Raw genomic sequence first — 25,777 nt, forward strand, 5'->3', positions numbered from 1 at the left:
TAATACTCTGATGAATATCAGTGGTATTTATTTTGTGTTTTTCATGAGAATAAGTCGAAGAGAAAATAACATTTTGAGGTTAAGAGTAGTATAAATATGTGATATAAATGTTTGTATTAAATTGCATAAATAGTGTGTGGAAAAATCAGTTACGTTAAAAAAAACATAATTTCATGGAATGTGAATGTCTGTTAAAAGAGAAGAGGTGTAATTTGTTTGTATGCTACGTCACGAGAGGTCATGACTTGCAGATGACTTCCGGGGGAAAAGAAGTCGAGAGGAAGGACGGAGAAAGAGAGGGAAAAAAGGAGGATTACTAAAATGGCATAGACGAAGCACGGGCTTCGGGACTGCTTATGTCACCAAAGTTGTTCGGCAACAACGCATTACCCGCCTGCGGACTTCCCGGTAATCATTCGGAGTGTTTGAGCCGGGTTTCCCGTACCTTTTGTGCTGGAGAAAGCACGGGGCACGTTTGGCTACGTTGGCTAGCTGGAGCTAGGCTAACGCCACGGTCCTGGCTAACGGAGATTCCGCCGGAGCGGAGTGACGGAGTTTTGAGAGTTGTCTCGGGAGAGAGTCGCTAACCGTGGATGATTCGCTGCTATCTAAGGAACCGGAGATTCGTTGCTCGCTGCCGCGAGTGGAGACGGTTGCTACCACAAAGAGCGAGTTATTCATCGGAGGAGGTCGAGACGTCACGGATACTCGGAGGTATTGTTGTTATTATTAAGAGCTCCAACTAAAGCGCGCCAACAACAAAAATAGACTAAGAGTGCACTCTGGGGAAAGAATAACATTGGACAGGTTAAGGGCAAAAATACTAAAATCTATCCCCGGGGTTTATTGTATGTTTTGTATATGTGTTTTTTTCATGAAGGAAAAAGGGTTGGATGTGAATTTCCTGCAATTTATTAACCCTTTAAGACCTACCATAGAACCAAGTCCGCCAGAGCTTATATTATATGTTTACATGCTGTGGAGCCATTTTTGGGAGCATTTCAAGTTGCTATACATCAATACAACCATAATATACCAAACTTTAATAATATGTCTGCATTAGGTGCATAGTAATTACATAAATTGCAAAAAAAGTGCAATAAACTACAAAAAAATTGAAAATCGTTTTTGTTTTTTTAACATATATTTCTAGTTAGAGAAATTTAAGAGGCTTATCCCTCAAAACTGTAAATACAAAAAAGTTGCACAAACTAGTTTCCCACCACAGGAAATTTATTTTAAGTGTCTTCATAGTTTTATTTTTGAAATACACCAATTTTTATATACTGCAGGAAAAACGAAAATAAATATTATAGTGCAAATTTGCAAAATAACAGCATATGCATCAAAATAAACTATTTCCAGCAGTGCAATATAAGTCCTAAGCATCCCAGAAACGACACAGAAAGTCATGAAGTCAAACATAACTTTTAAAAACACAAGTATAAGCTCATGAGGTCACGATGGTAAAAAAAACTAATTTCCGCAAAATGACGCCACTTCCGGTTTCGGGCAGGTCATGCGGTCATGTGATAGTTCGCGCTGATGGACGTAGGAAGTGTTACAAACATCGGATCGGCGAAGCGTGTTTCTGGAATATCATGTTTTTGTTGCTGCAAGTGATTTTTATGCAGTTTTTGCAAAGCTATATGTGGAAGGAAACTGTGACCTAGGACAAGCATAAGATGTAAGTACAACTCCTCCAGTTTCATATGCAAAAAAAATGATTGCACTAGCTTATGTGGTTGCAGAGCTACCGGGATTTAAAAATAGTTACGCAAAACAGAGCGTGCCCGCTCCGATCGGCTGTAAAGGGTTAATACATTTTCTAACCCTGAGATCCTGTGTTGGGTTTATTGCATGGTGTCTTATCATTTGAGTATTCAGATGTATTAGCCTTAATCGGTTAAGTGTATTTCCTTAGCCTCCACTTGTCTGTGTAGACACGAGAATCATATGAACCCTAGACTGATATTTATTTTTCGAGATGTATCTTTTATCACAGAATGTTTAAGTAGAGTCAAGACTGCACCCGAAGGCATAAGGGGGGAGTCTTGTCACACGAGCCGGTGGTAAAAGTTTTACATATAGGAAAAACCATGAAGCCTTTGAATGAAAACAAACGCTGTTGTCACAGTGATGGACGCTGTCTTGTTGGTATACATGCATCAGTCTAATAAACTTAAACCTGCACCATCCTCCCTGTCCTGGTATTCTAAACAGGAAGTAGACTGTTGGTCGAGTTAACCTCCTGAACATCTACAACACACGGTGGAAACCTGAAATTAAGACAGAGACTAGAGGTGAGACATGATCATTGCTGATTACTGATGACAGATTTAGATATATTTTCATAAACCTTTCATTTGCCACATCAATAAACAGCACGGCAGGGCAAAATATGTTTTCTAACATGGCAACCTTTAAAAAGTGAAAGGAGACAGAAAGACAGGTGAGAAAGAATCAAACTGACTTTTTGATGCATTTTACACACAGTACTGGTGCAGAATCTAGAAAATGTGGGAAACACTGGCATCATATGCAGTACTTACTTCTGAAGAAATTATGATGGGACCCTAAAAAATGACTATGTACAATAATGGATTTCTATACATTTTACATCAGATGAAAACGTTTGTTGTAAGATTCAGATAATTATTTATTAAAAGTGAGACATTTTAAATGAGAACAAGAAAGAAAAGTATGTCTTTGTGCCCCCCTCTCCCTGTTAATGCCCTACCTGCCCCCCTGGCAACACTTTGCTAGACCCGCCCCTGCACAGTTACCAGCTGTCAGCTACACAAAAAGGATCCTGGTGTTATTTGTCTCTCAGAAACAGTTCATAACTTCAACTCATTTTTGTTTTGTCATGTTTTGTTCTTTACATTGTCTTTCTTCTATATAATTGTTAAACATTTAATAAATATGTCTACAAAAAGATTTTAAAAATCAGACATTTCACACAGACACCCAAATGATTTCTGACTGATGAAGGGGGCTGAAGGTGCCCTGCTCTTGCCCAGCTTCTGCTGCTCTCTCCCTGCTCACTGTCAGCAGCTGGCAGCCTCGGTCCTGCCTGAGACTCTTCATCTATCAGTGCCAAAGAATATGGGAAATAGCAACGCACAACATGCACATTACAAAACAAGCACATGAATCAGCATTACATTCATTAGTGAAGTGCTGACGTTCGTTCCTAAACTTTGGGCCTTAATTAACATCACTGTGAACTAATGTTTGCTTTGCTTCTTAACCAGTGAAGCAGCGAGGGGCTTTCTGAGGTTCCTGCTCGTAAATGCCCAAAATGAGTCGAGTATTTCTCTGCAACTACAAACTCTGCTTTCATCAGAGGTGTAAATATTACAGCACTGTGTCAGAGTCACTGAGGCTGGAACACAGAAAAAGGAAGTAGATGTATTTATTTTTAGACTTTATTGCCTGGAACCACTTTAAAAATACGCTTTGGGTCACAATTAACTGCAGAAACCAGGAATCCACATATGAACATTATCTGTGCAAAGATTTATGCTCACGTCACACGAGCTGATAAGGAGAAGCCAAACCTGGAAGCCACGACTTTGTTGAGGGTGTTTTTTGCAAACTTCTCTCCACAAATTCACATTTTCAAACTGCTTCAACATCTCACTCTGTGTCTTCGTGTGTCTCTGAGCTTCGGTGCAGGATCATCATTAAAATGGTGGAAAAATGAGCATGATTGCAACGACCACGGCACAATGGATCAAGTTACAAAAATTAAGCGATACTGATCAACGCACCACAACGATTATGTCACACGACACAGGATGTGATGTCACAACTGGTGCGAGACTTGCTGGCATGCTCCTATGAGGGTTGTTTTCCGGGGATGGCTTGTTCCTCTTAGTTGCGCGGTCGGGGTTCCCCCAGGTGTCGGGTGGTTCTTGGGGTCCAGGGTCCCGTCTTTGGCTTTCTCTGAAGTGGCCGGCCTCTGCAGTGGTTGGCTGGCCGCTGCTTCTGGACCGCTAGTACTCCTTCCCCTGGCTGTGGGAGCTCCATCTGTGGCAGCAAGACCAAGGGCGGATCTAGAGAAATTTTCTTGGTCGACATGGTGCATTTTTTCCACCGATAGGAAACGTGGATTTTTTTCCTTTCTTTACTGTTTTCGCGCTGTCCTTAGAAAACGCTTAAAACACACACAAACGTGATGACAGTGTTTAGAACAAAGCGTGGCTGATATATATGATCATAACTCTGGATTTACTGGCCTGTAATTAAAATTTAAAAACTTTGAAGTCCGAACTTTCAATGTGGCTGAAACAGAGACTCAGCGTTGCTGCAGCTTGTTGCTATGGCAGCTTACATCAGTCATGTGATTTGGAGGTGCAGCGTGTCCGTGGACCACAGAGGGTTAATAACACTCACTTTCCTCCATTTCCACAGTGTAACATCCACCCACCTGTGTAAAATCCGAAATTCCCATGGTGTTGTTCAGAATGTGCTCTGGCACGATCATAAGCATCGCTTGCTGCTGAAAACAAGAAAAAAGCCGGTCCTGCTATGGGCTGAACCATTTGTTACTGATGCAGGGGGGGACACTATGGAATATACTCAGTTTTAGCATTTATATTCACTGTTGACTGTAACTACGCTCAAACTGTTAATGCGATCTTATTTTAATAAACAACACTGTCATATGCAAAACTGGGGTGGCACTTGGGGTGGCAAGAGATCATTTTAGGGTGGCACTTGCCACCCCACACTCAGAAAAATAAAGGTGCCAACTGGAACCAAAAGTGGTTCTTTAGACTGATGCCATAGAAGAACCTTTTTTGGTGCCACAAAGAACCTTTCAAACAATGGTTCTTTGAAGAACCATTTCTTTCAGTGGTTCATTGAAGAACCTTTAAAGGCAGGCACGTGCAGAGGGGGGGGGGGGCTAGAGGGGCTTGAGCACCTGCCCCTTTCCTGATGGGTGCCCAAGGTGCCCTTTTGTTGAGGCAACTTTAAAAAAAAAAAAAAAAAAAAATTATTATTATTATTTTTTAATGTGTGTGTGCGTGCGGAGTCCTGTCTGTGCCCCTCAACAATAATATTTAACTATTAATCACAGTTTTGCTAAATAAAAGGATCTGGCTTGCATCAGTCACATGATCGCATTTAACCAATGATTGCCCTTGACGGCAGAACGCTGTTGTGCCAAAGTAGTTACCCCCGTCAAAAATTGTTTCCCCATTCACGGGAGCGCGCAAAGTAGGAGGAGCCGCTTGCCCAGCTCCGTTCTGTACGCTACTTGTCACTGATCTGCAGTCGACGCGATAAAGAGTAAAAGCTGGAAAACAGCAGACTCGATGAATTTAATATTAGTTTCGTGACATTGTAATGTGCCGTGTGGAAGACAGTTTACCTTATACTGTACACTTAAATAACCTGCTGGGAATACTTTGTCTAGAAAAAGACTTTGATACTATAATACTGTAAAACCAGATGGAAACACGTCGCTCTCCAGTGAATTTACACTCGGTTTACACTTTGTAGCGAAGCTATCACGAATGAGTTCATTTGCAAAATCAATCTCAATCTAACCAATAAGTACTGTAACTTCAGAGAAGATGTCTTATTCACAGCAAAAGTTATGGAGGGATACAAAATTTATCAGGCAAATTTATACAGCAAAAAACTATTTGCTTTATAAACAGTTTTATAAAGCAATGATGTCACCACTCCATGGTGACATCATCTCTACAGACTGTGGCTGTTACATATCCTCACCTGGTAATAATAAGACTGTCCTCAGCTGCACACAGCTCCAAGATGAACAAACTGAAGTAAATACAAATTAGAGTTACGATAGATTGAAATCTTGTAATCAGAGCTAATTCTTAGTGAAACTCTCACAACATCATATCATGATCCTGGGTTAGTGTCTCGGTCTCAGATCACAACATCAGCACAGGCTTGGCTTGGGTGAGGTATTGAGTGGTTCTTGTCCATGACAGCTGCAGGTACAGTGCCATCAGCCATGCTGCACCACATGTCTGCCCAGGAACATTAGTGTGGCTGAGTCTCATGTAAACATTGTGCTAAAGTGGTGGGAAAGTGGCTGCAAGCTGGCTGCACTGTGTCCAATACTCTCAGTATGATATCCACAAACCTCTGAGTGTCACAGAGTGGGCCTGTGCTCAGCTCACTGTGCCCCATTCAATTCTACTTGCATAGTTTTACAAGTAAAATTAAAAGTTGCTCAATGATAAGTTATTGTAGTAACAACTAAGTCCATGGTTATTATTTGTTAATAGTAGCTTAAAGCTTCTGCACCAATCATGGAGCACCAGGTTTAGAGCATGTGGATCTACAAAAGTAAGTCCCAGTAAGATGGGCTGAGCCTTACATACTAGAAGAAACATGTCATTCCCAGCAGATGAAGCGCCCTTTAAAGCAGGATGTTAAGGTTCAAAATTATTGGGGATGGAGACAAGAGAAAAATCACAATAACAACACTGGTCCGGTCGGGTTGAGTCAAACGATGATTTTAATGATCACACACGTGGGAGATGGACACTGATGCAGACAGCCTCAAATCTCAAAATGGTGGAGCATTGCTCAAACTCTTATAGCCTCTGGTGCCTCCACCTTATTACAAAAAGCCTAAACATTCACATGCTTTCTCTCACACAGCGCCTAAGCTACGACCTTGGCTCCCCGTTTATCTGCTCCTGCTGAGATGGGGCAGAAAACTCCAGTATGTTCTGTTCTCTTCTAATCAGACAAATAAGGCGATGACTTTCTGCAAACAGTATTTCTTATAACTCAGCAGTATAATGCATCATAAAACAATATCATTCATTCACAATAAATCAGCAGTCTACTTTAATGCAAATCAGTTTAACTAATGCAACCGTTATCAGCTTCTTCTAACTCAGGAGAATGATGCAAACTAAAACTACATAATAATTCACAATCTTTAATTAGGGGTATAACATGGCATAAAATAATATTATAATCTAACAATTCCCCCTGATGAGGTCATTAGAATAATGACCTCACCAACACCCTTCAATTCAGTGTGGCCGGGTTCATCTCTTCTCACTCCTGAGGTCCTTTGTCCCCCTGAGGGGCGAACCATATGTGGGATGACCTCTGTGTTTGCGCAGTTCAGATGCAAGAAAAACTATTATTCCAACAATAGCAGGTACAGATGACACTTCCCAGGTCTCCCACAGCTTTATTTTGGTGCTACCTTATACCCTTCAGACGTACTCAGACTAGAACCTCTGTCCAAAGAGCTTTTAGCCTTTATTTTATTGCTGCAGCTACCAGTGTCGTCCAGTTGGGTGATCCTCTGCTCTTCATTCTTCAACCTTAGGGGTTAGACAACCCTTCAGTCGTGGCACAGATCAGGGGATTATTCTGCCCCGATTTCAAACAACGATCTGTGTATCCTCCAGAAAAAGGAACAGGAAGGTGTCCCCCTTTTTGCCCAAAAGCCTCTCGAACTTCGTTGGTCTGGTGTTCCCGGATTTCCGCCAACCCCTTCATGGTTATTGCTGTGTTTATGGGATCCATCCTTTTGTGGTGACTAGCTGGAGCCCAAACGCCATGACCCTTGGACCCAGTTGATGTCTCGGCAGTCACTGTGTCTGTCTCTGCTACGGAGGATCCTCGCATCTCTGTGACCTCGTCTGGTGTCTGTTCCTTTCTCTGTAAGAGACAGAAAACCAAAACACCTCTCTTCCTACCCCTAATAATCTAATGTTGTTATCTACTGACCTTCTAGTGTTTCAGAATTGGTCTAAAACATTCAGAATGTCCCAGGGACTTATTCTAATCATATGTGTGTGTAAGCGTGTTTGCATTTAGCCCTCTGCACTCAAAGTCAATACCTGCAATATATCAGTCTGGACCATCACGCCGAATGAAGCTTATGACCTTCAAAAGACCAAGTGCCAACTTTTGCAAGGTGTGTCTGAGAATTATTGAAACCACTCTTTTTAACACAAGACAAAGAAATTAACAAATCTTCTAAACGCTATTCAGTTCATTTCAATGATTAATGCTTAAACATGGACGTGATGATTTATGCTTCTCACTGATTCTCTACAAAGGACCAGAAACTTCTCGGGCCGCTATTAGCTTAAGCTTTACCATACCTAAGGTATTAAAGACACAAATGAAGTTATAAAATGTTCAAATAATCCTTGTTTGATGTTAAAGCTCAACTTTCCCCCCCTTTTTTTTGACACATTCCAATGTGTCAAATCAACGGAGCTAGAACATTCAAAAAAAAGTTAGGCAGCTACAAAGTTTCCCAGACTCTTAAGGTGATCTGCGTGTAATGTCCTGACTCAGGTATTTATTATTTTAATAAATGTCGTTTAATTAACTGCCACTATTTAAACTAAACAAAGGACATAATTCAAGAAAAGATCACAAAGAATAACATGATATCAGTGTTTTGTAAGCGCGTGCGGCCTTCTATGCTCGAAGCCTTTTCCCTCAATAGATCAGTCAGACATTCACGCTGACTGTAGCTTTTAACCCTTATTAACTTGAGCACAACTCTACAATGAGCAACAAGTTGCAATATGTATAAAAACGATCATGGTTACACCTGCAATGAAAAATTATATCATTATCCTAACACCTGTAAATAGAAGATTCATCAGAGGTTATAACAATCACAGGAACACAGATGTTAGTATAAGGTCAAAAGCTTCAATAAATGATCATCAATGCAATGCTTATTGCATGATTCTCATACAATAATAATGCTGATTTTAAAATAACAGTAAAACACCCTTTTATCCCGTTTCACTCGACACATAAACGTTTATAAATGCCTCTTTTATTTTTTATTTTATTTCCCCCTGTTCTCCCCTTACTGACCACAGCAGGGGGATCTTAGTTTTGAATCAGCCATGAATCCAGCTCACCTGATTCATCAGTGAGCTCCACCATCACTGGCGTCTGACAGGGTGGCGCTGCATACTCTTCCTTTAATGTCACTATTTTCAACCTGTTAATTAGAGTGTTTAAACCTGAAGTCGACTACGTCCACAACAAGTCAATACAGCTGTAAATGTGGCCAATTATCAATCTATTACCAATCAATAACAACAGATAACTTCTATTTTATGCATGCTTTTAATCAACCACTCACTCAGAGGATCTCCAATCCCAGGAAATTCCTTCTCCTCCTTTAATGAGTCTGTCCTCCTTCCATGCCCTGGTAACTGGTCCATCCAGAGCCATATGATCTCAAATATACATACAACAAGCCAAACCACCCCTTGGTCACACCAACCCTTTTCCGCCCCGAAGATGTCCAATGCCATCCTAGTATGGACTGAAAGTGGCTTTAACGCTGACTGTTCTGACAATCCATTTTATAACGTTCCTGGTCAGATTTGCCAATCTCTGCACCAGAGTTTTAAACGCTTCGCCATTTTCATTAGTTTTTATTTTTATTTAGTTTCGAGTCCAGATTTTCAATTTTTTCCAGTTGTAATTAGTTTTTACCAATTCTTTGCTAGTTTAGTCTAGTTTTTATTTTCTGAAAATCCTTAGTTTCAGTTTAGTTTTAGTTGTGTTTTGCAAAAATTAAGTGTAACCAAATCTCAGTTCCATCATATCAATCATGCTCTTCTGGTTATCCTTGGGTGTTGAGACTAATCACTATTAACTCTTGCCGCACCGAGTGTTCCTAATTTTGGTTGAAGTGAATTGATAACCTTTTTGAAGGCGATTGTTTCACACATTTATTTAGATGTCCCAGTCCTGTTATCTCGGGATACATCACGCTGCCTTATCTGGGGTTAGCTGTTTTCGGGGGATGCGGGTTGAGTGGGGGAGCTCTTCAAGGAAGGGGAGTGTGCTCCCCCTGATGAGCTCTTCAAGGTAAGCTAGGTTAACCTTCTTGTGTGAGCTTTTCAAGTGCACTTCGAGGTTTGTGGGATTTTTAGTTTTATAGATGTCCCTCATAACCCCCTGATGACCCAGTATTTCATTTTTGCACACTGTAGTACACATTTAGTTTTTGCTTGTAGCTCTCATACTCTACTTGCCACTCCTCTAAGTCCTGATGTTTCTTAGAGAGGACAACAGTACCTTTAAATTTATATCACATGTGTGGGGGTGTGGCCTTGCCAATTGTTTTTCTTTTTTTTTTTTTTTTTTTAACTCAGGTTTTGATTAATTTTCAAAAATAAACATCTAGTAAATAATTCGAGGGGTCTTTAAGGATTAAGCTTATTTAGTTTCACGGAGAACATGACTAATTTATTAATGTGTGCTCTACACATTGGGACTTTGTACATTCAGTCAATGCAAATCAGTTTAACTAATGCAACCATTATCAGCTTCTTCTAACTCAGGAGAATAATGCAAACTAAAACTACATAATAATTCACAATCTTTAATTAGGGGTATAACATGGCATAAAATAATATTATAATCTAACAGTAGCTTAAAGCTTCTGCACCAATCATGGAGCACCAGGTTTAGAGCATGTGGATCTACAAAAGTAAGTCCCAGTAAGATGGGCTGAGCCTTACATACTAGAAGAAACATGTCATTCCCAGCAGATGAAGCGCCCTTTAAAGCAGGATCTCACTTTAAACCTAAAGAACTTGCTATGAGCATGCAGTGCATTCATGGTTATTATTCATACGATTGTGGGTAGCCAATAAAGTGCAACTATCACATTACATTTTATTATTAAATTGTTGTTAACAATCCCTTCACTTCTGCTTATCTAATTCATGGTTGCAGGATGGCTGACAGCTTCCATTAGGCAGGAGGTAATGTCCATTCTGGCCACAGTGCAACCCACAATGTGTAACTGACACTATTATATTGCATTATGTCACATTGTTACATCTTTTTAATAAATGATGACAGTCAGCTGAATTTTCTGCCCCCTTGGTGGAGGACATCAGGATCAGCAGCTGCTGCTCCATCACAAACACCACAGAAGAAGAACAACACTGGATCAGATTATCTGGACGTGTTTGACAGGGACAGTGTTCATGTTCATGGACATCAGGACAAAAACAGACGATGGAAACCTGCCAGATTTGAGCTAAACTGCTCGTTTCCATGTGTAGTCCCTGGGAGGTCACATGACCAACAAAGACACACAAGCTGTGTCCCAAAACGTCGGCTGCATCCTCCGGAGGCCGCATCTGAAGGCCGATGACGTCACAGCCAGGCGACGAAGGCTGTCCCGATTCCTCGACTCCTTCAAATGCGTCCTTCATTCCCCCGAGTTTGAAGGATGGGTCGGGTGTGTCCTTCGTGGCCCACCATATCCCAGAATTCATAGTGCGGCCCAGCCAAATTTCAGCTGCCAACAATGGCGGCCGCTACTAAGTTTTAAAATTAGTCTTATTAATCTTTCTGGGCCACAAAATAAATTTTTAACATATATTAAGGGGAGAAAGTAGCTGTGTAAACTTCAAATATCTGCTGGGTTCATCAAGACATCGCATATTTGCAAAAGCGCGCCGACGTTTTCGGAGACGTCTGTTACCCACCCGCTCGATAGCAAGCCGGGGGGTTCAATGGTCACTCCAGCCGGCGAGAGCAGCGGACTCCCGGCTTCATCGTTTTCAGACCCCGCTCTTTGGCTACTCAGGTTAAACATGATATACAAGTCAGAGGGCCCGGTGGCGCCAGTGTCCGGCAGCCTCTGTCAGTGCGCCCCAGGGCGGCTGTGGCTACACTGTAGCTGCCATCACCAGTGTGTGGATGTGTGTGTGTGGATGACTGGATGTGTGAAGCGCTTTGGGGTCCTTAGGACCAAGTAAAGCGCTGTACAGGCCATTTACCATAAGTCACTCGGATAACTTAAAAATGTAATTGTTTGCCTTTTTTCTGTGTTTCATTTGTTCCGGAGTAAATCGGTTTGGCTGAGATCAAAGTTATTAGATTATTAGATTAAATACAACTTAATACTACAAATTAATCCATCGGTGGGTTCCTGCGGGATTTTCACACAGCTGAATAAACGTCAAACAGAAAACTGATGAAACAGAAGTGTGAGACGGTCGAGAGTTTACTCCAGTGTCCTGTAATATTTTAGATAGCAAGGAGCAGACGGCGAGTTTATTAAACTCCACCCACATAGCGGTGACACAGATCTGAAGGCTGGACCGTCCCATTTCACAGCCTCGCACTTCTGGCCTTCTCGGTCTTTGCAGGACCCGGCTGTTGGGTCTAAACTCAGACCCCGCTGTATCCAGGACTTATTCCCATGAAAGAAAAACAAGGCAAAAGTGTTCGATCGATTTCTTGCGCAAGGGAGGCCCTTCCATCTGTGACCAGCACGTCGAAATGACCACAATGGTGGCCTCCTCTCGCTGCCTTTTATTGACAAACTTCAAACAATAGTTTACAAAACACCTCCCCTTGCAACCCCCCTTTGGTTACAAAGACAAGGCACTGTATGTAAATGACATACACTGAGTGTGTGTGTGTGTGTGTGTGTGTCTGCTGATCAAAGGGTCATAAACCCAGGAAGCTTACATCAGAAGAAACAGATCTTTCAGATAGGATGTATCTACAATAAAACCTCCCCCAGCACAGAGTGGTTGGAGAGGTGGTCAGGATCAAAGGAATGGCTTTGATCCTACTGCTTAAACTAAGACTGTACAAATTTAAGAAACACAATGGCAACATTCAACAATTAGACTTAACATTTCCCTCCTTTTTGTCATTGTATACTTAAATTTCAACTTATGCACCCTTTGTTTGGACAGTGTCAGTGTAGATTTCATTCATACACAGTAAACTACATCCTATACATAAGCAAATCAGTATCAACAGTTCAAAAACAGGAATTAATATCTTCAAAAGAAGATGCCACCAAGGACCAGACAGTAACCAAGCTATCCAGCCTTGTGGCGGATCTACTCCTGTCGTGCAAAAGTACACAACTGAATGTCAAAGGTCAAACAAGAAGAATCATCATTCTCAAAAATCATATGTCACTACAATCCAACTGTATACAGACATAGGTATTTAAACGCATCAGTCGACTTTATTGTTTGTCCATGTGGCTCTCAGCTAACTTCAAAGCTGCAGCCTGGTCAACACCCGTCTTTATGACTCCTATCAACCCCCCAAATCTTCTCACTGTAGGCATCCTGTGGGGGTTAGAGTCAACTGGTGAATTATCTGCATTTACAACTCTTCTCCTGTCCTGTTGTCACCACAGAAAAAGCTTTGTAAAGGAAATTGGATCAAGCTGTTTTGATCTTCTTGGCTCAAAACCTCAAGTGTTCATGATGTAAATGTAGACAAAAGGCTTCTCTGTTTACATCCTTCTTGCAGAAGACAAAAGAATAGGTGATGTTGCCATGTTCCATGGTTAATCTCCAACTTGGGCTAATCCATTGTCCTTCATACACATAGGCAATTGGCCTGTTTCCAGTTCGTTTAACTGTATAATGTCCTGCAACAAGTCATATTCTTTGATTCAGACGAGCAGGTCTGTCCTACCAGAGCAGTTCACCTTCCCAGCTACTGGTGAATCAACCTTCCATTCAGGTTCAGAGCAGTTGAAAAGTTGGCAGTGTTCCTGGATGTGTTGCCAAAGCAACCAAACAAACTGTCTCGCTCTCAGTGATGCTATAGGGCCACAGTCCAGAAGAATGTGTAGCCAGTGGCATCACAAGCATAACCATTGGTCTCGTTGTTTATGTGAGCGGTTGTGTTCTTAAACTGCCACCAGTAGTTGTTGAAAACCCATGCGGGTACTGGGTGTGGTTTGCTCTGTTCCAGTGCGCTCCCTGTCATCCCACTCAGGGTCCACAGGCACAAGAAGATGCACAGCACATTCCCAGCCATTCTGATGAGTACCTGTGGCTCAGTTAGTTTCTTCACCGGATTGAGACGAGGGGCCCTGGAGGCTTTCCCCCCCCCCTTTGTTCCCGGTCTTCCTGCCACTTACTCCGAGCTGGCCTGGATGTGTGTCACCTTCTTGCAGTGCGCTTGATATATCCAAGTGTTCCTTCCAGCAATCTTGACTGCTGTGGTCGTCGTCAGCAGCATCCGATATGGACCTTCCCATCGTGGACTGGACCAGCACTTCCTCTCCATGGCCTTATCATCATCCAATCTCCAGACTTCAGGCTCTGCTCCTGCGAAGAAACAGAATCATCTGGCAGATCATTTGTTCTCATAACTACTTTACTTTTAAACATTTTCAAGCATCTAATCTGCTGATATGCTCTCTCTTCTGCTTTTCTATCATCACTACAGAAGACTGGAACTCTAAATGCTCTAACATATATAATCTCAAAGAGTCAGACCATTCTCTGTTGGAGTAATCCTCATGTACTTATTCTATACAGTCTAACCATGTCCTGCCTGTCTTCCTAAATCTTAACTTTACTGCCTGCAAAAAGTTTTTTCTTTTTAAAAAGTATTTAATAATCCTAGAGTATAAACTAATTCTAGAGTGAGTATAACGACTGCTCATCTCCCTCCTGTTGAGACATGGTATAGCCAATGGCTCAAAATAGCAGCAGTCTTATACAAATTATTAGGCAGTACTGGTTTATCACACAGATAAAAAATCATCCTGCAAGCTTGCTCCCTCTGTAAGTCACAACTGTTTTCCTGCTGTAGGTGAGTGGGCCTGCATGTCTGCTGATGTTGTACTGATAAAAGGTTAACACCATGTTTAACTACAGCTGCTTCTCTTGTGATCTTATCTGCAAGAACTTTCCCTAATGCAACTGAATCTTTCCCTCACATGTGTGCTGCACATTTACAAACTGCAATTCCACTGGTTAATAACACTGCATCCAGCAGATTTTGCAAGAGTTTGGTGTATTCTGCAGGTTTCCCTGTAGAAGTTATCTCACCTCGTCTCACTCACTGCACTACAAAGAAATGTACAGTAGCAAATGTATACTGCCTATCAGTGTATATTGTCTCTCTACAGCTTTACACGCTTCCGTTAAAGCTAGCATCTCTGCTGCTCAAGCAAATATGAAACATGCTAGTTGTCCTACATAGATAACTCTCTCTCACTGTCTGCTACAGTAAAACCTGTTCTAGTCTGTCCCTCTGCTGTTGTAAAACTCAAATCATCAACAAACCAAACCTTTCCCTCAACAAGTGGCACATCTATTAAGTCATCCCTCAGCTTACACTTCTTCTCCTCGCGCTCTCTACTCTCAAGAGAAGTGCCCTCCTCCATTGGCAAAAAGGGTTTGACAGATTCAGAATTGTGCACCACTTTATGGTAATATGTGTGGTTGTGAGAGTAACAGTAACATTAAAGACAAGTGTCTTGTAGGTGACAGAAATGTAAGTTTAGTCTGCGATAGTAAACATCTACCTCTTCTGGAACTAACAATTGCAAAAGGTGAAATAAACTATTTCCTGAAACATTGTACAGCTTAAGCTGCTGCACATACTGATCTCACGCATGGAGGTAAAGCACGAGCAACTAGAGCTAATCTTTTAGGATAGTAAGTTACTGGCTTCACTTGTGGAAAAAGTGCTGTTAGTTATTTTACAGTCACCTGGCATTTGTGCTGTTCACAGAACCACAAGTCCATCGCTGGACCTCCTCTGCGCTATCACTTTTTGGAGCTTGGCACGCTCCCTCAGCTTCCATCTTATGGGCGATCCTCTCAGTCACTCCTTCTCGTCATGGCACCTCACGACATCTACAAATTGAAAAAATGACACTCCTCTCGCCACACGGCTTTCGCCATGTGTCAACTCCCCAATGAGACATGTACAAGAATGTTGCACAGTCTCCCTAAAACAATCTCCAGGGTTTGTCCCTTGGAGCAGCTTCACTCGCTGTAACCCTGTGTAAAAACATTAGTCAGCACTTAAATGTTCAGCTTGTTTAGCTCCCAGCTCCTGTATCCTAGAAGACAAAGTCTTAAATTTAAAACAACTTCACATTTGCAACCAACTGTAGATCATAAGAGTAATAAAGTATTTAGCATCACAGAGACAAGTATCATTGCAGGTTTATTCTAAACTCATTAAACTCCTACTTTTTCCCATAATTTGTTCCAAATTATTTAACATCTCAATGTTATTCCACATTGTAATCAGTGACTTCCCTTAAGTTTGTCACTCACCATGAGCCCAACAGTGTGGTCAGATAATGAGCTCCATGTAACTATTCTGTAACCACTGCACATCTGTTCAATCGTCACTTGTCTGTCTGTGCTGAATCCTTTACAAATCACATGATCAACCATCTGCTGTAAAAAGAAATGTAAATGTTAGCGCTGCGCAGGTGTATACACTTTCTCACAGTAATGTCTGTGAGCAACACAAGTTAGTGAATAACACACACACATGGTAAATTCACAGACAGAGAATTTAAACTAAAAAGGTTAAATTTTCAGAGTTCACATAGTCATGTGACCCACAGGAGGAATCCTGTGGTCTCCTTCTCCTGCAACAGAGACACACACAGAGACACATCCACACCTTTGTCAGGTGGGGGTTAACTTCACACAATGGTGTTAAGTCAGTCAGTCTTGTCAGCTTTTGTCAGTCAGTCAGTTCCCCATTTATTTTAAAATTCTTACTCATTCACTCAGTGATTCCTTCTTTTGCTAATTGTGGAAATTATCGTCGCATTCGTTTCCACGCTCAGCAAAACAACGTCATTTCAAAAAGAAAAATAATTTAGACTGGATTTCCTCGTTGAATCCTTTTGGACAGGAACTTGTTTCCTGATTGTCCCAAATAAGTGGCTTTCTCCTGAGCCCATTTTAATTTTGGGGAAGCTCACTTTGCAACAGTTTTCTCGCCGACGCTTCGGTTCTAATCGTGCAGATCTGCTCAAACAGAGATCATCAAACAAAACTTTCAGTGCACCATGAAAGTAACAAAATAAAAGAAAGATAGGCCTTGTTTAAGTCATGACACGTGTTCTTCATGCCAGGGGGATAAATCGTAACAACCCAATTGGCAGGTTCAACTTAGTAACAAAAGACAAATCAACAGCCAGTTTAATCTCAAACATTCATCCAATCAGCCATACACACAACATACAGCATAACCCTGTTGTCTTAGCACATAATAAGTTTTAGTTCTCATGTAACTAAATGTGTGCCATGGTAAAACTTCTTCACACACCAGAAACTCACAATCAGCTCACTCAACTCACTCATTTAAGACCTCTCATCAGCATTCTGTTTTCTCCTCTATGATGCAACCATCTGTCCTCCTATAATATTCAGCCCACTAGTCTATGTATCACTTTCATCTTACTAGTGACTTGGACAAGATGACAAACAGAATCTCATGCTTAAGATGCTGTCTGGTCTCATTAGTATCATTGTATGTGTATATGCATGTGGGGTTGGTATAGTTAATGCATTTTCTGTATGTTTTTGTGTTCATCTCTCATCACACTTTCATTATTCTCATCACTGCTTAAAACAACACACATCTCTCTCTGTTTTTTTCTTTAACTGTACTTTTCTCCAAAACAGAAAATAGCATTACAGCTGTTTCAGACTGAGAAACACCAAACACTCTTCATGCCATCATTCATCCACACAACTATTTTATTTCTTTTTGTCCACTGGGCAGGTGACCTGCAGAATCACGCCTGCCCCAGCTGGATACCTTTCACACACACCATGACGTCAGACACTCTCACACTCGCCGAATTGATCAGGAGAAAAACTTTCTTCATCTTCACACTCTGTTACAGAAACACCATATGTTTTTGTTTTTTTTTTTGTGTTGTGTTGTGTCAGGGATGGATATGTAGTTGTAACGTTTGTGTTCACTTTCTTTCCTTTCTGTCTCCTCTCTTGCCTAGTCTGTAATGGACTCAATGCTGCTCCTAATATGCCTTTAATCTCTCCTCCACCTCTGCCTCTGCTCTCTCACACTCTTCTCTGGCTCTACTTTCTGCTAACATTCTTGCTCTTCCTAATGCTTTTCTACGGTGTTGTTCTAGAGTAGTTGCAGTGGATTGAGCTGTAGTTTCATCCTCAGGTTTCACAAGAACTTCTTGCAATATTGCTCTTTTAACATTCTGTGCTTCTCTCCTCTTCTGAGTCTGCTCCAGCCACAACTTAGCAACTGCTAACTGCAATTCCTTCCTCTGCTTCGCTTTACCTGCTACACTTACAGCTATTCTTTCTACCAGCATTTTACACTGAACTTCCACTAATGTCCCTTCAAATCCATATTTCTCACACCAACAACCTACATACTGCGTGCTGCCTGGTAAAACTTTCTGCATAAATTTTACATCTCCTTCTAAGGCAGACTTACACATTTTATTCTCCATTACAAGACAACAATCAGCCACACTCACGCAGACCACGTCTGGCCCGCACACACACACAACATAGGCCTATCGCTTGCGTCTGCACGCACAGCTAGCGCTCTCTGTTGAAAACTCTCAAACGCCCCATATGGCGGAGAATTCAACCTTCGGACACTCTCCAACGCCCCAAATGGCGGAGATTCCGGACTCCGAACCTAGGTTCTCTCCACGCCCCAAATGGCGGAGAACTCTCTACGCCCCAAACGGCGGAGAAGCCTGCGTCTCTGTCACGCGGCTAGCGCGCTCCCAGACTCACGTTTAACGCACAGCCCGTAGCCGAATCAAGCCTCGACACGGTGCTTCTGAAGCAGCGCGTTGATCTTTCTGACACACGCACCGGAGCGTCAGCTTCAAGCGGACCATCGCTACGTCTCACATCTAAAGGTGTCAAGGTAACTTTGAACTGAGTTCAGTCAATCTGGAGTTTTTCCAAGTTTTCTGTTGCTCTCTGTGAGAGAAGAGCGTTAAAGGCGGGGCTCTCCAGAGTCCAGCAAAACAGGAAACCACAGCTGGGTGTGTGTAAGTGTGCAAACCAATAGAATGCATCGTGGTGGGGGGGGCATCACTGGCATTGGCAAGAAAAAAATAAAATAATCGGTCGTACCCATGCTTCCCCGACGTCATGCCAGCGCATATTGGGAAATTCGTAGGCACTGATCGGTTTTCTATCAGCCATTTGCTGGGAGTAAGGGCGCCCTCCGTTTGCGAGGTGCGCCTGCTGCTGGCGGCACAGGGAGGAGAGGGCGGGGCGGCGGGGAGTCTCTGGCTGGCTGGAGCGGCATCTAATAACCAACTCGCAAAACAAAATAAAAACAACACAACAAACAGATATTATGATACAGACATATAATCTGCACCGATGTTTTTTCTAAATTCTATAAAGTGAGCGCGAGAGCCCTCGGTGCGCCTGCGCGCTGCTGAAGTCAAAGTAAACTTTATTGTCATCTCCGCTACAGACAGTCCAGCATATAGAGAGACGAGACGACGAGGCTGCAGTTACAGCGGTGCAAGTAAACAAACAATAAATATAAGAAGAGTAAGAAAATAAATCTACACTTTAGGACTCGGGGTAAAGGATCAATAACAATTTAAATTTATAATTTACAGTTTGATGATTTAAAGTCTCACACAACCCGTCAAAAGGGGCGGGGCCGGCTGCTTCCAAGTAGAGCACATTTCATTTATAATGATGTAAATCCAAGCCCATCATGGATTCACGATCTGAATCCTGGGTTGTGTGAAATCCCAGAAATCAACCTTAGACAAAGTGAATCTGTGAACTAAGGTGTAGGTCTGTTAGGTTAATTGTGCTGATCCTCGGGTTGGGGGATTTGTGTTTGTACTGGAGCGCAAAATTCAAACCAATGGAAGATGGACAACAAAAGTTCAAAGCCATCAGGTGCTCAGGTTAGAAAAAAGAGAAAAGATGCAGGTAAGCAGATGCGTGATTGGATAATGGCAGCTCATCCTGAACCAATCAGACTAAACTCCAAACAATACATTATGTTACAGATTTTAATATTAATTAGTCATTGTTACTTGTTGATTTGTCCTTTTCTCATTGTGTGACGAATTATGACGACTGTTTGGTAGCTGTTATTGTCTCTCTCTCTCTCTTCATGTGTGTTTCTCTGGTGAAACAATAGTTTTGTGTTAATGTTAGGGCTGCACGATTTTGTATAAAATGAGAATCACGATTTTTTGGCTTAGAATTGAGATCATGATTCTCTCATAACAATAAATAAACATAAAACAACAAATGTCTCACGTTTTCTTGTTGCAGCAAAATGTTGTCCTGCTTGAAATTCCGTCTCCACCGTTGCTCGACGCTGCGTGTACAGAGCAGGTAGTGCAACAATAGAAAAATAGTTGCGGGACGGCACTGTGTAGCGTTTGTCTAGGGTGTTGATCGTTTTCCTAAATCCCTCGTTTTGCACAGTGTTGATGGAGCCATATCTTTGGTCAGGTGATAAGTGATAGCCTCCGTAATGTCTTTGTGCCTGCGGGAGTTCGACGTGTATAGGGAAGCGCTGTATAAGGTTCCCGTTATTGATGTTTGGGTGGTTGACCGGGACGGATTTTCTCCTGTCACTTTCTCGTCATCCCTGACGTGCTCTCCGTTGTTGTTTCCCTGCTAATTTTAGCATCACACGGCACAGCTTCTGTATCACGTGGTATAAGGCTCCGCCCGTGTCATTTGTTGAGCAGGAAGAGTGAGCGCTTGTTTTCATGCAGAGTACGTCCCGGATCAAAATGTGAAGGTTTACAAATCACCACTTCTTTAGTTAATATCATTTCAGTCTCAGACAATCTCGTTTCTCTTACAGAGGTTGAATGCACCTTCTGCGGATGGCGGTACCACACAGTGTGCGTGGACTTCCCCTGCACAGAAGGCAACTACAAATGCTGTGAATGCTAAATAAACAGAAACAAATGATCCCTGTTGTCTTTGCTTGATGATTGGTTTGAGTCTTGACAATCCACATTGCTGGCGTTGCATCTTTCAATGGCAGCAATGGCAGGTATCAGTGCTCAAACCTTTTGTGTTTGTTTCCAACAAGTTGCCCACCTCGGGAAACAAAAATGTGTTCTTTTACTTGTCAGATGAACATATGAGACACTTTGACTCTTCAGTGCAGTGTGGAGCCTAACAAAGATCTGTTTTGTGTCCCAGCTGATCAGCAGGAGGAGGAGAGTCTGACGGAGCAGCAGAGGAACATTTTCAGCTACTTGGACTCAGCTCAGCCACTACAGAGGAAACAATGAGCTCAACACAGAAGGTGACAGACAGAGCAGGACCATATGACCAAAGATATTTATCACCATATACATTTGAACATTTGCCATAACGATGTAGCTGACGATATAATTGACACCAGACAAAATACTTTACAGCTGCACAACTTTATTAAAAACCCATCAATGTATTTTCACTGAAACAAGCAGCTGTTGTTTATGTGCATTAAAGTTATATAAAAATGTAACAGTGCAAATGCAAATTCCTCGCTGACAGTTTAACCAAAAGGCGTTTCCAGTGGAAACTGGCCGACACATCCTGAGCATAACCATGTATAATATCCACTAAACTTCAGAAGAGGTTATACAGTCGTGGCCAAAAGGTTTGAGAATTGCATAAATATTGGAACCTGGAGAAGTTGCTGCTTAAGTTTTTATAATAGCATTTTGCCTGCACTCCAGAATGTTATGAGGAGTGATCAGATGAACTGCATCGTCCTTCTTTGCCATGAAAACGAACTTAATCCCCAAAAAGCCTTACCACTGCATTTCATTGCTGTCATCAAAGGACCGGCTGAGACCATTTCAGTGATCGTCTTCTTAACTCAGGTGAGAATGTTGGCGAGCACGAGGCTGGAGATCATCATGGCTGTATCCCGATTCAGGTTCTGCAGCTTTAAAGTCCTCAAGGGCCGCGTACTCAAAGACCGCTAAGGCCGAAGTGCGAGGCTCGTAGGCTCGTGAAATGGGACGTCTAGCCTCCGTCGCGCTGCCCAGGTTGCCTAGCAACCATGATACTAACATCTGGAAACGTTTCATACAGCTTTGTTTGACAGAAATGAAGGAGAACATATTTAGTTCATTTGTTTCTACATGAGCTCTGTGTGATTTGATGAGTATCTGAGGCTGAGACCACAGGACTGTGGAACATGATTGTTGGGCTTCATTTCTGTGCTGAACAGTCGTTTAAGATTAGCTGTAAATAACAATTAGCTGATGTTGTTCATGAGACTAAAGTCATCACACTGTGGTAATGTAAATATAATATGGCCAATATTATAGTTATTATATTAATCACTTCACTCACAGACAAGTATCTGTGACAGTGTGTATACAGATGTATCATATATAAGAGACAAATATTGTTCGTTTAATATGTTGGTACTAAATTTGGCTCAATGCTTACATACATGTGTAAAAAGCAAATGTAGGAGCTGTGATAACTGTGTCTGATAGAATGAAGAGTAGACTGATATATGAAATATTCCTTTATTGGGTGAGAAAATCAGACCATGTCATAACTGGTTTAAGTCACACAGAATAGATATCAGAGCCTTAAACAGGCTGACTTCTGCTAAATGGGTCAAACTGGGCAGAAAGTATACAAACACATAACATCCTTATAGAATATGATGTAACACTATAGATCAACTTAGCTCAGAATATATTAAATTCAATTTTATTTATAAGGTGATAGGTTTTATTGAGAAGTTTAGAACCAACCAAGCTTTAATGTCATCTAGACAAGTCAAGAGAGGTTTTATGGAGATGCCATCCTTGTGTTTTAGTGGCAAATAAAGTTGGCAGTCATCGGCATAACAATGAAATGAGATCCCATGCCTTCCAAGGATAGAACCCAGAGGCAATAGATACAGTGAAAAGAGCAGTGGCCCTAAAATTGAGCCCTGTGGGACGCTGCATGACAGAGAAGCAGAAGACGATTCGTAACCGAGAAGGCTGACAGAGAAATATTATTATTATTATTGATTGCTTATATTTGAACAATTGTGAAACCTCACTGTGGATGTAAGAGTGAAATTATGTGGATATCTTGAATCCACTTTATTGTGTAATATTTTATGTGAGTATTTGACGGAAGACGAGCAACATCTGTTGTGGAAGCTAACGGGGTTCCTTTAGAATAAACAAACATAGGATTTATTATCACTGAATAATTCTGTATAAATCTATACAAATTATAGAAATATGTAATAGGAAACAACAAAATAATCTAAATTATAAAATAATGTGTGTGTGTGTGTGTGTGTGTGTGTGTGTGTACAATCAGGAGGGATGGGCATGATTTTAGTGTTTGAACAGTCATGAATTATCTTTAACAGCAGGTTGGATGTAATGTGTTAGAACTACCAGCAGGTGGGGATAAGAGACCTTTAAGGTGTTTGGTGCCACGCTCCACCTTCAGGTTTAAAACTAGTGTTAATGGAGTTTGAAGGTTGAGTTTGTTCCACGACTGCATTTCACTCACTGCCTCTGTTTGTATCTCTGTCACTGCAGGACCAACATGGAGCCAGAAGTCAACGCTCTCAGGAGGCCGACAAACCTCACAGAAGAAAGGGAGAGAAAAAACACACCTGTGACGAGTGTGGGAAGGGTTTTACTGTGAGGGCTAAACTAAAACGGCATCAGGTCATCCACACTGGAGAGAGACCGTTCAGCTGTGACTTGTGTGGAAAGTCTTTTTCCTTGAAGGATTCCCTAAAAAAACACCAACTCATCCACAGTGGAGTTAAAGCGTACAGCTGTGATCAGTGTGGCAGAGCTTTTACTCACAGTAGCAACTTACAGAGTCATCTAGTTACCCACTCTGGAATTAAGCCATACAGCTGTGACGAGTGTGGGAAGGGTTTTACTCTGAAGGCTAAACTAAAACGGCATCAGGTCATCCACACTGGAGAGAGACCGTTCAGCTGTGACTTGTGTGGAAAGTCTTTTTCCTTGAAGCGTTCCCTAAAAACACACCAACTCATCCACAGTGGAGTTAAAGCGTACAGCTGTGATCAGTGTGGCAGAGCTTTTACTCACAGTAGCAACTTACAGAGGCATCTAGTTACCCACTCTGGAATTAAGGCATACAGCTGTGATCAGTGTGGCAGAGCTTTTACTCAAAGTAGCCACTTACAGAGTCATCTAGTTACCCACTCTGGAATTAAGGCATATAGCTGTGATCAGTGTGGCAGAGCTTTTACTCACAGTAGCAGCTTACAGAGTCATCTAGTTACCCACTCTGGAATTAAGGCATACAGCTGTGATCAGTGTGGCAGAGCTTTTACTCAAAGTAGCAGCTTACAGAGTCATCTAGTTACCCACTCTGGAATTAAGGCATACAGCTGTGATCAGTGTGGCAGAGCTTTTACTCACAGTAGCAGCTTACAGAGGCATCTAGTTACCCACTCTGGAATTAAGGCATACAGCTGTGACGAGTGTGGGATGGAGTTTACTGTGAGGGCTTCACTAAAACGGCATCAGGTCATCCACACTGGAGAGAGACCGTTCAGCTGTGACTTGTGTGGAAAGTCTTTTTCCTTCAAGGTTTCCCTAAAAAGACACCAACTCATCCACAGTGGAGTTAAAGCGTACAGCTGTGATCAGTGTGGCAGAGCTTTTACTCACAGTAGCAACTTACAGAGGCATCTAGTTACCCACTCTGGAATTAAGGCATACAGCTGTGATCAGTGTGGCAGAGCTTTTACTCAAAGTAGCCACTTACAGAGTCATCTAGTTACCCACTCTGGAATTAAGGCATATAGCTGTGATCAGTGTGGCAGAGCTTTTACTCACAGTAGCAGCTTACAGAGTCATCTAGTTACCCACTCTGGAATTAAGGCATACAGCTGTGATCAGTGTGGCAGAGCTTTTACTCAAAGTAGCAGCTTACAGAGTCATCTAGTTACCCACTCTGGAATTAAGGCATACAGCTGTGATCAGTGTGGCAGAGCTTTTACTCACAGTAGCAGCTTACAGAGGCATCTAGTTACCCACTCTGGAATTAAGGCATACAGCTGTGACGAGTGTGGGATGGAGTTTACTGTGAGGGCTTCACTAAAACGGCATCAGGTCATCCACACTGGAGAGAGACCGTTCAGCTGTGACTTGTGTGGAAAGTCTTTTTCCTTCAAGGTTTCCCTAAAAAGACACCAACTCATCCACAGTGGAGTTAAAGCGTACAGCTGTGATCAGTGTGGCAGAGCTTTTACTCACAGTAGCCACTTACAGAAGCATCTAGTTACCCACTCTGGAATTAAGGCATACAGCTGTGACGAGTGTGGGAAGGGTTTTACTCTGAAGGCTTCACTAAAACAGCATCAGGTCATCCATACTGGAGAGAGACCGTTCAGCTGTGACTTGTGTGGAAAGTCTTTTTCCTTCAAGGTTTCCCTAAAAAGACACCAACTCATCCACAGTGGAGTTAAAGCGTACAGCTGTGATCAGTGTGGCAGAGCTTTTACTCACAGTAGCCACTTACAGAAGCATCTAGTTACCCACTCTGGAATTAAGGCATACAGCTGTGACATCTGTGGAAAAACTTTCAGCCAGAGAGGGAACCAAAATATACACCTACGCATTCACACCAGACATGATGTGTACTGCTGTGAACAGTGTGGCAAACAGTTTACAACAGACGCACACTTACAACAACACATGTTTACCCACACTGAGGAGAGACCTTATGAATGTGACCTGTGTGAGAAGACTTTTAAAGCTCCACATCACCTGAGACGACACCAACAGATCCACACCAGAAAGAGACTCTACAAGTGCAGCTACTGTGAGGTATGTATTTATATTGTTATCTTGTCATTTTAGCCTGACTGTTTGGAACAACTCTGCTCATTAAACTGTGTTAGCATGTTAGCAATTCTACTGCATGGAAAAGCAGCTCTGAGTGATTATTCAGATTTTCCTTTCAGTTATGATTTTAGTATTACTGTA

General features: G+C 42.0%; 1 long non-coding RNA gene across 1 annotated transcript; it reads left to right on the top strand.

Moving 5' to 3' along the window:
* Positions 1 to 283: 283 nt before the first annotated feature.
* LOC146634358 (uncharacterized) lies at positions 284 to 23,432 on the top strand. Its single transcript, XR_014907043.1, has 3 exons — positions 284 to 714; positions 20,985 to 21,090; positions 23,342 to 23,432. It is a non-coding gene; the product is annotated as an uncharacterized LOC146634358 (long non-coding RNA).
* The last annotated feature ends 2,345 nt before the right edge of the window (positions 23,433 to 25,777 follow it).

This window comes from Diplotaxodon limnothrissa, linkage group LG3 (assembly GCF_057381915.1).
Source record: "Diplotaxodon limnothrissa isolate DT_005_m linkage group LG3, D_limnothrissa_male_GT1.1, whole genome shotgun sequence".
NCBI lineage: Eukaryota > Metazoa > Chordata > Actinopteri > Cichliformes > Cichlidae > Diplotaxodon > Diplotaxodon limnothrissa.